Here is a 12,709-nt window from a genome sequence, read left to right on the forward strand (position 1 = left end):
GAATACACCCTGGAGGAGGCGCCAGTCCTTCACAGGGCAACACACACACTCACACATACCAACACTTTTGAGTCGCCAATCAACCTAGCAACGTGTGTTTTTGGACGGTGGGAGGAAACCGGAGCACCCGGAGGAGACCCACGCAGACACAGGGAGAAAACACACCACACTCCTCACAGACAGTCACCCAGAAGAAACCCACGCAGACACAGGGAGAACACACCACACTCCTCACAGACAGTCACCCGGAGGAAACCCACGCAGACACAGGGAGAACACACCAACTCTTCACAGACAGTCACCCGGAGGAAACCCACGCAGCCACAGGGAGAACACACCACACTCCTCACAGACAGTCACCCAGAGGAAACCCACACAGACACAGGGAGAACACACCACACTCCTCACAGACAGTCACCCGGAGCGGGAATCAAACCCACAACCTGGAGCTGTGTGACTGTGACACTACCTGCTGCGCCACCGTGCCGCCCTCAAACACAGATGTTTGATCATTAAATGTGATATTCAAGGTTCAACCTCTTAACGTTGAACAGCATGAAAACAGATGAAGGTGTTGCACTATAGCTTCTCCATACATGGGTAATATTTACTTGTTTTTGTTGTTTCAGACGGATTACATTAAGGTGGAACTGATTCCAAACTTTCCGTGAAAGTTAAAGTGCTAACCTTAAGAGTTAACAGTGAATAAAAACGTACTCAAACATACTGCTCCACCTTAAAAGATGCACTCATTATTTAAGGGAGAACTGATATATTCATAGAACCGTGGTTCCCAGGGCTGGCCATTTTCCCCAAGGTCCTGTGTTCTCGAGGTTTTAGGTTCTAATAAATGTAGGTTTTAATAAAAGTGCTCTTGGAGTACTGGTACAATAACACAGGCATCAGAATGGCAGTGGAGAGGAAAAGCTGGTTCTCCTTTAAGGCAGTTGAATTATACAGATCTGATATATAGTCAGAACAGTCAGAAGAGCAGTAAATGAGACGTAAAGCCGTAATGAAAGTGTACACGCAGCTCTGGCCTAATTATGCCCAGCTCAAAATGACAGGAAGAAAGAAAACAGAGTTATCTTGTCTGTACTAAGTAAACAGTGTGGAGATCTAGCATGAGAGAGAGGACCCAGAGGATGAGCAGATGAATAGAAATGTCTCAGCCCCCCCAAATCTACCCTCCCCCTCCCCCCTCTCTCTCTCTCTCTCTCTCTCTCTCACACACACACACACACACACACTCACACACACACACACACACACACACACACACACACACACACACACACACACACACACACACTCCCACACCCAGGCAGCTGTGTGCTGCACCCCATGGGTGAAGCTACTGAAGACTTGAGATCAAAGAGAGATGGGATATGAGTGTGTTTCCTGAGACAGACAATTAGGACTACACACACACACACACACACACGGTTTAATACAATAGCAGGTGTCCTACATATGTCCCATATAGACTGTGTATAGCACAGTGTAAAACTCAGAGACCACCCTTCACGGATTTCTTTTGCCATTAAAAGTTAAAGTCATATTAGAAGTAGGAAAAAAAATCTGAAAACACTTCCAGCGGACAGTTCTCACATTCTCCAGTATTCAGTGTCTATCCTGCGCCTTTTTATAGCTGCCATTATTTTCAGGAGACATCCCCACATCTCCAAAGTTCAGTTTGTTTCTCAAAACACTCAAAAATCAGCCCATCTCAAAGTCACCTTGTTCATGGCAGATTCTTCAAAGCTGTGTAGGAGTAGGTGCTGGTTTATAAGGGGTTTATAGAGGGGCTAGGTCCTTTATTAAGTTGTTATTCCACTTTTTTGTCATTTCTTGTTACAGTTTGTTGTGAGTGTTTCAAAGAATTAACAACATAAGGTTACGTTTACCCGTGTGTGTGTGTGTGTGTGTACTTGCTTCTAAAGCCTGTGTATTTATCCATACCCCTCTGCTGGTGTTGTTGTATTGATTTCCAGAAAGTTTGGAAACCAAGACAAGGGTAGACATGCTGCATATCTTTTAGAAGTTTCTGCAGCTCAGAATTTCACTCTGATGCTTCTCTCGAGTCTCGTCTGAGCTCTACAACGGACTGCTGCTCTTTCTGTTCTCAATCCAGAACTGTCAGAACGTCACTATGAAACTTGCTGAGTTTAATAGTCTCTCTCTCTCTCTCTCTCTCTCTCTCTCTCTCTCTCTCTCACTCTCACTCTCTCTCTCTCTCTCTCTCTCTCTCTCTCACTCTCACACTCTCTCTCTCTCTCTCTCTCTCTCTCTCTCTCTCTCTCTCTCTCTCTCTCTCTCTCTCTCTCCCTCCCTCCCTTACACTTACTTTCACTTACACACACACACACACACACACTGCTTATCTCACTCTCTCCTTTGCACTCACACTAAGTCAGATCAGTCATCTCAGGAGCAGAAGCATGATTAATTGGCAACTGGCAGCCACACACACACACACACACACACACTAACACTGATAAATAGCCGGTCATCCACATTTTTATCTTTCTCACACAGGCGTACAGAGAACCCAGATCTGTCTGGAGCCAGGGCCAATGTGTGTGTGTAATTTCTAAGCCCATACATGTACTGAGTTTATAGATCATACGTATTACTGTTATTACTTATAGATAGTCTATACGTATTAAAGAGAATTAGTTGTGTAATAAAGCAAAGGTGATGTTACATAGCTGAAAACGCCTCAGTCAACTGGTTTTATCTATGCCATAGGCATCTTATTCCACACACACACACACACACACACACACACACACACACACACACACTCTGTTATGTTAGTCAGGTGTGAGGTGAGTTACACTCTGGTCTTGTGGGACACTGTGTGAGGTTGGGAGCAAGATAAATTTGCACCCTGTCATGATGATGGATTATTTTTTTATGACTCTTTGAGTGTGTGTGTGTGAGTGTGTGTGTATAGCTTCATACCGTTTATCTTGTTTACACCTAGCTCTAACATCTGCTTCATATTTGGCCAGGATCCATTTACAGGTAACTGAAACGTCCCCAGTGTGACCAGATGAGGTCTGAGTTTACTTTGATAATAAACCTGCAAAAAAACACCTATTTTTGTTGTATTTCTGATTATTTAAGCTTTCAGCCCAGTTTATGAAGACCTAAATTATGCTTTGATCTTTTATTTATATTAAGCAGAATCATTATTTACTGTTAAAAATCTTGTTAAACTGCAAAATTATGGTTGGAAAAAATATTTAAAAACAATTCTTAAATTATCCAATAGAAAATTGTCCAGATTGAATGTTATTGTCGGTGGGAGCTGAACTGAAGGCTTGAATTACCAGAATAACGATTACTATAATTAGGAACAGACTGTGGAATTTAAAACCACATTCTGAATGTTAGGGTTTGGGTTAGCGTTAGGGATATATCACTAACTAAGAATATGCATTAATTAATTAATTCATGGCGGCATGGTGGCGCAGCAGGTAGTGTCGCAGTCACACAGCTCCAGGGTCCTGGAGGTTGTGGGTTCGATTCCGCTCCGGGTGACTGTCTGTGAGGAGTGTGGTGTGTTCTCCCTGTGTCTGCGTGGGTTTCCTCCGGGTGACTGTCTGTGAGGAGTGTGGTGTGTTCTCCCTGTGTCTGCGTGGGTTTCCTCCGGGTGACTGCCTGTGAGGAGTTGGTGTGTTCTCCCTGTGTCTGCGTGGGTTTCCTCCGGGTGACTGTCTGTGAGGATTTGGTGTGTTCTCCCTGTGTCTGCGTGGGGGTGCTCCGGTTTCCTACCACAGTCCAAAAACACATGTTGGTAGGTGGATTGGCGACTCAAAAAGTGTCCGTGTGAGTGAATGTGTGAATGTGTGTGTGTTGCCCTGTGAAGGACTGGTGCCCCCTCCAGGGTGTGTTCCTGCCTTGCGCCCAATGATTCCAGGTAAGCTCTGGACCCACCACGACCCTGAACTGGATAAGGGTTACAGATAATGAATGAATAATTAATGAATTAATTAATTCATTCATTCATCCATCCATGTGTTAGAAATAGAAAACAGCAGTAAACTCTTTTACCGAAGGAATTGCTGTAAAACTGCTGAAATGTATGTTGCTATAGTTACCAGCTTCAGTTAAACCTGGGAGCCTTTTTTAAATCTAGAAGAACAAATGAGTGAATGCAAGGTAATTTAGAACTTTATGGCTGACATTTATGTTTCAAGTGAAGGCTTTAGCAGTCAATATGCACTACTGTATATTTCAGTGTGTATGTGTGGGTGTATTTGATATGTGTTTATGTGCCTACACATACCTACACACACACACACACACACACACACACACACACACACACGATCAACAGCTCACCTTTAGATTTTCAGTCTGCTGGATTGTGTGTTTGTGAGAATGTATGTGTGGGTGTTTTGATATGTGTTTATTCACCCCCACCCCCCAAAAATGTTTATTGTAACAGCAGCATTAGAACAGTATTGATTTTTTTTTACAGCAGCTGTTTGCAGCGTAGCACAGTTCTGCCTCTGAATGTGACCTCTTTCGCTTCATCAGCATTCACAGCATTCAGAGCATAAGCAGCGTCCAGCCCCTGCCTGCATCTCCTGACCCACCCTGTGCATTAGTGTGGAGCAGAAATGTATCTGCAGAAACAGAGTGTCAGCAACAGTTCTGGACTTCACTGCACTGTGGTGTGTGTGGTTAGTTTTCCACTACATGGAGATACAAAAGTATATTTTTATCTGTATCTGTATACGGTCTGTATCCTTTCGCTGCAGTAACAGCAAGTTAATTGCACCCAGAATATATCCAGCCTTACCTTTACCTGACCTCGCTGATGCTCATGTGGTGGAATGCCTTCAAATCCTCACAGAAGTATTCTAACATCTGTTGGAAACCTGCTGTAAATACCATATATTTTCAGACTTGACAATGCTTCTAGTTCAGGCATTACAGCAGTGTCTGGGCACATTGGGTACAGGCGAGTGAATGATGGGGCCACGTATCCTGTTTGGACACTGTTTTTAGGTCAGTAACTGTCCATTTTACAAGGGGCCTTCTGCAATGGTGTAATACTATTTTCTCTAGTGCTGAAGTGCTTTATCTGTAGAGTCAGAGCGCTGTTCCTGAAGCAGGGATTCACAGAACCTTTCCGTATCCGGGCCGTGGCTCAGGGACACAGGCCTCTGTTGTCTCCTGCAGTCTGTAGACTCAGGAGTCGATAAACACACACAGAGCTGTGAGGGATGTGTGTTGTTATCTAGAACACCATCACCTGTGGAAATTACAGCGCTGTCTTTTCACACACACAAACACACACATACACACATATACACAGAGCTTGGCTGCTGTTCACCTTAGAGGCGCTGATGGAAGAGAAACAGTAATCCGTCCTGACACTGCTCCCCCACACGCCGGCTCCATATTGGATTTCATTATAATTTTTCTCTCTCTCCTCTCATGCTGTTTGGTAGAATCTCATTTGGAGCGTCATCTCGGACGAGCTGCTTATTAATCGCACTCCAGAGCGTGACGGCCCGATTACAGAGTGGAGCCCACGGCTCCTTTCTTCACTGTACCCCGGAGAAAGAGAGTGTTTACATGGGTGAGGAGAAAGTGTGTGTGTGTGTGTGTGTGTGTGTTGCACAGCTGATTCCAAAGCGTGACACTATGCATTTATGTTTTGGAGCCAGTGCCCCCTAATGTTCTGTGAGTGATTGAAAAAAAAAACCCAACATATATTTATAGATAGATATAGATGTGTGTGTGTGAGGGTGCATTCCCTAATTAGAAAATGAAAACTAAAAATGGTACCTGAGGTGACAAAGACACACACACACACACACACACACACACACACACAAATCAATTTGTAATGTTTTTGGGGATAAGGTTGTATCGAAATATATGTGTGTGAAGTTTGGTTTAAATGATTTAAAGATGGTGATTGTTAACACGGGAGGCACGGTGGTGCAGCAGGTTAGTGTCGCAGTCACACAGCTCCAGGGACCTGCAGGTTGTGGGTTTGATTCCCGCTCCGGGTGACTGTCTTTGAGGAGTTGGTGTGTTCTCCCTGTGTCCGCATGGGTTTCTTCCGGGTGCTCCAGTTTCTTCCCACAGTCCAAAAACACACGTTGGTAGGTGGAATGGCGAATCAAAAGTGTCCGTGTGTGTGTGTGTGTGTGTGTGCTGCCCTGTGAAGGACAGGCGCCCCCTCCAGGGTGTATTCCCGCCTTGCACCCAATGATTCCAGGTAGGCTCTGGACCCACCGCGACCCTGAACTGGATAAGCGCTTACAGACAATGAATGAATGATTGTTAACACTGTGTATTAAATATATATATTTTAAAGTGACAATAATTCAATTCATTAATTCAATCATTATCTGCAACCACTTATCCAGTTCAGCGTCGTGGTGGGTCTGGAGTCTACCCAGAATCATTGGGCACAAGACGGGAACACCTTCAAAGGGCGACACACACTCACACATCACACGGCTTTGGAGCCACCAATCCACCTACCAACCGGAGGAAACCCACGTGGACACAGGGAAAACACACCAAACTCTTCACAGACAGTCATCCGGAGCGGGACTTGAACCCGCAACCTCTGTGTGACTGTGACACTACCTGCTGCGCCACTGCGCCACCCTAAAATTACATTTGTCATTGTTAATACTATGCAGCACTTACCATAAAATGACATAACAGTGAAGAGGGAGGATGGTTGAATTTTGAATCATATTTATGTGTTACAAAAGACACCTCGCAGCATTAGGCAGTGGAGCAGTGTTCTCTGAAAAGACTGCGCTCCGTCCAGTAACCGTGAGATAATACAACACAGGTACCTTATCTCTGCTTGAATGCAAACAGATCCTCACAGCAGTGTTCTGACATCTAGTCTTTTCAGAGGAATAAAGTTGTTCGTGCAGAAAACAAAGACAAACTCAGACAGGGGAACAGAGAGTGGAAGGACCCAGGGACAGAAGGACTGCATGAATGTGTGTTCCAAAAGTGTCAGCTGTGTTTGTGTGTGTGTTTGTGTGATGTGTCAGTGCTGTGTGTTTGTGTGTACTGGAACGTTTTGTTCCACGTATTTTGGTGGAGACCGCCTGTGTTTGTCTGATGTCACTGTGCTCTATGTGTGAATGATGTGCGTGTGTGTGTGTGTGTGTGTGTATGTGTGTGTGTGTGTGTGTGCGCATGGCCGTCTGTCGTGGCTCTGCCTGTAAGTAAACAGTCATTAGGACGCTCAGTGGAGCGGAGCTGCAGGCGGAGAGCCTACAGTCACTTTTGCAGCACATACACACTCACACACACACACACACACTGATCTGTGCTAATGACCCATAGCTTCCAACATCAACATCATACAACCCAGCATCACAGCCATCACCAAAAATAGGCACAGGACATTTCTTATCTTCATTAGCTCCGCAGTGATTCAGTCAGTGAGATGCCATCAGCGTTAGGGCTACGGAGGTGTGGAGTCATCTTTCATCAAACTACACCCCTCTATGACAAACCCTTGTAGTCAGGAACATGCCCATATAAGGAGTTCCAGTTTAGGCTGCTTTACTCCATGAGAAAAAAGAACTGTTCATTTCAAAATCCTTTTCTTTACCCTGAGGTAATTCAATATAATCCACATGTTTAAGGTATGAATATTAGAATAGAACAATAACCTTGCTATGAATTCTTGAAATTCTGCTACTATTGGGATGAGAAGTGGACATTAGGGCAATGGTTTTTGGAACACGGCTGTTCACTAAAGGAGAAGGAGATAGCAGTACACTTTGGAGACCTCCGCTCAGATTCCCACAGTGAGTGATTAGAGCTCAGAGCTGGAATTACTAATGTGGGCAGAACATGAGAATGCCAACAGAACACAGTAGAAGAGGCCTTAATGTTATATCATCCATGACCTTATTGCGACAGATTGTTCAAGGCATAGCTAGAAGATACGTAGGAGCTGAATTATTTTAATTGGTTAATTGTGTAAAAGAAATAATAATGTTTTCTGGGACTGTTGGTCCCAGGTTCCATCTTTGCTTTGAGATCAAAGAGATTGTCGTCCGGTGTGTTCTCTCAGTGTTTCCATGGGTTTCCTCTGGGCTCCCGGGTTTCCTCCCACAGTCCAAACACACGTGGTGGTAGGTGGACTGGCTGTGTGAAACTGTCCACACCTGTGTGAGTGAGTGTGTGATGCTCTGTGATGGTGTCTGTCCAGGGTGTGTTCCCCCTCACAAGCCTGATCTGAGATCTGAGCACTTCTGAAAGATACATGGAATGAATGAATGAATTAATGAATGAATGAATGAATGAATGAATGAATGAATGATGGACATTTCAGGACAGTGGTCTTTCTGAAGTCCAGTTTGTGACACAGTTCCTGCTGCACACTGAGGCACATTGAAATACTTTTCATTGCATCTCAAAGTTACGCAAGAGACTAATGTGCTGTAAATAAGTTATGTAAAAGAAACCCACTCAAATGGAAATGCAGAGTGAGAGATAGAGAAGAAAATAGAGACAAATACGATTGAAAATGAGTGAAAGAAATAGGGAAGGGCTGGAGTGAGGGAAAGAAAGGAGGTGAGATATAAAAGAGAAAGAATATAGAAACAAATATAAAAATATAAAAAAGAGAGAGAGAAAAATGGAGGGAAGAAAAAGAGAGAGATGAGAAAAGTAAAAAGAATGAGATAGAAATTGAAAGAAATGAGAAGAATAACAGAGAGAGACTGGTTGAGAGAGAGAGAGAGAGAGAGAGAGAGATGTAGGCCCTGTAGCTAGGAGATGTGCAGTGTTGCTATGTGACTGCAGGAGATGCTTGTGGTTCCTTTGGCTTTTGAACTCATTAATGCAGCACGATCTAACAGAGCCCACACTAATGTTTACAGTTAAACATGAGAATTACACACTTACAGAGAGCTGGGCTTAGCCTCGGGACAAACCACACACGCTTTTCAAGGCCCCTCCCAAAAGCACCCACAGCCAATGAGCGAAGGTCTTTGAAGATCTTTGCATATCTTCAGTGACTATAGCAACCCATATCTCTTCATTCTTTTCCCTATTTCCATTTTTCTACACCATTTGAACACATCATGTGCTGTTGCTCAGACGGACCAATGGAAATGCTCCAAAATAACTTTTTTTTTTTCCACACCTCCAAAGTCAATAGTCAATGTGGAAGTACCAACCAATTCCATATCACGATAGCAATAACATATCGTCATATCGTCCACCTCTAGTGGGGATGTGAGTCTCTAAAGGTACAGAGGGATACTCCAGTGGGAATACAACAAGGACCAGAGAGGGCCAAGAGGCAGCCCTGCACACCACGTTAATCCCCAGTGAACACACACACACACACACACACACACACACACACACTCGCTTCCCCAGGCATCCACCTCAATCAAAGCCAATCATCCAGTGCCAATTACCGAAAATAAAAAGCCTGATTCCATCCCAGAGGGTTACACACTATCAGTGTAGCCCATGGCAGTTGTATGTGTGTGTGTGTGAGTGTGTGTGTGTGTGGCCGGTAAGTAATTGCACTCAGACTGGAGCAGGCATACTGGGCCGAGCTGCTGGAGAAATTTGGGCCCTTTTCCGATTTATGATTGATGGCCTTCATTAGGTGGTCAAAAATATCAAGAGCCCGTCAATAACGACTGAGTCAATGCAGCCGCCGCCAGTTAATCACCCTGATTCAATAAAGAGCTTTAATCACTTCATTACCAGAGTTCATTAGACCCCAAAGTTCTCTAAGCCTCTGGGGTTTTTAGAGCAAGACCCCAATTCGGTTCCTCAGCCTTCTGTCATTTGTCATATTGTCGCTGCAGTAATAAAATCTCATGGGATTTATATTTATACAATTTCTAACCTGTTTTTTTTATAAACTCAGAATTAAACAAAAACTGAGTCACTTCAGAAACGAGGGGGTATTAAATGGGAGATGGCCTCTCTTTCGCTGCACTAACAGCTTCTAGACTTCTAGGAAGGCTTTAGAATATGTTTGGAAACATTGCTGTGAGGACTTGATAGCAGTCAGCCATTCGTGAGAATACTGATGTTGAACTCCAACTCCAACTCATTCCTAAGTACTGGAGAAGCTTGGCTACTCTGCGGGGCTTTATAGCACCCTAAACAATGCTTAGCCCTGGGCAGGGTGACCTCAGGCTCATGTGTTGGTCCCTGCGTGCACTGTGTTCTAGGTTTGATAGCTATTTAAAGGAACACTATGTAAGATTTGGTATTTTTGATCCTCTTCTAAATCAAAGGCGATGGTGTGGTTTCCTGCCTTCCTCCCAAAGTTACATAGTGCAGTTTCTGCAGTGGTGAATCCAAAGTGGCTTAGACAGAGGCTCTATTCTCTACAGTACAGTTCAGTGAAACATCGCAATGATTTTGAAGCTGTAATTTGAATGGATAAATACTACATAGTGTTCCTTTAACAACCTCAAAGTCAAATCAATGTTTATTGTATGTAAATGTGACTATAATTTAATCTTCATAACTTTAGACCTGCACTGAGGGGCAGCTGGGGTTTTCAAGTGGTGTTAAACGTACAAGCCAAAAGAATGGGGACAACTGGAAATGACAACAGTGCTATGTTTTGATTGATGCGTTGCGGTAGTGATCACAGAAAACTGCCAGCGCCACCTTGCAGGTTGTCCTTGGTACTGCCTCAATGCCATCTGTCTCCACTGAGGACGTTTCCTATAATGCCTTTCTCCCTCCGAGCCTGAGTAGATGACAGAGACGGAGGGTGGCTATTTCAGCTGTCCACTTGTGAGAAGCCCATTTCTCTCTCTCTCCCTCTCTCTCTCTCTCCCACCCATGAACAAATGCCCATGATCGCTCCATCATTGGCCTGTCGTGGGTGATTGATTGGCAGCATTACGCTCCAGTAGGGATTCGAATACTGTGGAATACACAGTTTTCTGCCTCTGGCTTGGCAGCTCTGTATGCTGTATCTGCCTGAGAGAGAGAGAGAGAGAGAGAGAGAGAGAGAGAGAGAGAGAGAGAGAGAGAGAGCTGTTTTTCTGCCTCAATACATTCAACTGCGTGCCTGCATACAAAGCCTCGCTGGGGCGGACAGACAACTATGTCTGCAGACCATAACTGATACGCCTGCTACCGATTTTCCTTAATCCTCCTGGGTCCCCTATGATGCATGCGCTATGAAACTCTTTTCCTGCATTTTATATTTATTTCTCACTCATAGCCAGAGATAAGACTCACGTGTTGATCGACTCGACTTGGACTTGAGACTTGTGTAAAAACAAGAATATAATGAAACAAGCCCACCCAGTCTGTCAATTCTGTTGGCTGCCAAAAGTCAGAAAACATGGCATAACATGTGTTATTCTGAATTAGCTCTGCTTTCTCCATAGATATCTGACCTTTTAGAACTGTCCTGCCCACTCATCTGAGTTTCTCCAATCACAGCCCGCAGCCTCTGTTTATGTGAGAACTCGAATACCAGGTTAAATCTAGCCAAACTATCACAATGCAAATGGAGAAATAAGAGCAATGAGAAAATACAGAAGAGAACTGAGTTAAAATGGCTATAACCCAGAGCTTCTGCTTCTCACTTCTAACTGCTGTGTGCTTAGGGTCAGGGTGAACAATGAAAAGCTGCTGTGGTTATTGATCCTTGTGGTACTTTGACCAAAGCAGGTCTTACATGTTTCATTAAGACCCAGAACTGTGTTAACTCGGTTCATTGTGGGAAAATGGGGAGAATATGCCACCTTTAATGCAGTAACTTTTAGTTTCCCCACTGTAGTTGTTTTCTTACATGTTTAATGTTTGTTATCACCTACAAGGTACAGTTCTCAGATCTGTCCCAGCAGATATCAGGTCTACTGTAGCATATTGTGGTTCGAGGTGCCAGGTACAGGGTGCCAAATGGGACACACACACAGCAGATGTTGGCCCTGAGCTTGGCATCCTCCCAGCAGTGATGGAAAATGCTGTGTTTATTTCCCCTGGCTGCTGTGGCTCATATAAAGTTTTCACTAACACTGCCATAAATTTGTCATTACAGTCGCTTATACTAGACTGGGTCATGGCACTGGGGATGTAGAGTGTGTGTGTGTGTGTGTGTGTGTGTGTGTGTGTGTGTGTAAGCCAGGTTACATTACATGTGTTTAGAGAGCTTAGTCCATACAAGCAGTGAACTCTGAAGCAACTGCACATGAGCCTAAGGTCACTTGCTCAAAGCTAAACATGAGTTAACAGGGTGTAAAACTCCCCAGAATGGTCAGAGCTGATGTGGCATTTGTATAGAACTAATCATCCATTAGTACCTGACATCACTTAATACACTTTGGATGTATGCCATCAAATCCTCACAGCAATGTTCTGACATTGAAAAGAAGGAGTACACACCAGGTATGAAATAGGGGTTTCTAATAAACTGTCCACACTGTCACTGCTATAGTGAGAATATGTTTGTGATGAAAGGCTGGAGTGTGTGTGTGTGTGTGTGTGTGTGTGTTGGGAGCTGTGAGAGGTGGGCAGCTGTGTGCTGGTGGGAGTTGTGTTTCAGTGTTAACAGTGTAATTGGATTTCAGTTTCAGTCCGATTGCAGCTGAGCTGTGTGTGTGTGTGTGTGTATGTGTTCTGGCTGGGGCTTCAATCACACAGATATAAACACACACACATGCAGCACAGTGTCTTTGTCTGCTTCTGTCAG

This window comes from Hoplias malabaricus, chromosome X1, assembly GCF_029633855.1.
Source record: "Hoplias malabaricus isolate fHopMal1 chromosome X1, fHopMal1.hap1, whole genome shotgun sequence".
NCBI lineage: Eukaryota > Metazoa > Chordata > Actinopteri > Characiformes > Erythrinidae > Hoplias > Hoplias malabaricus.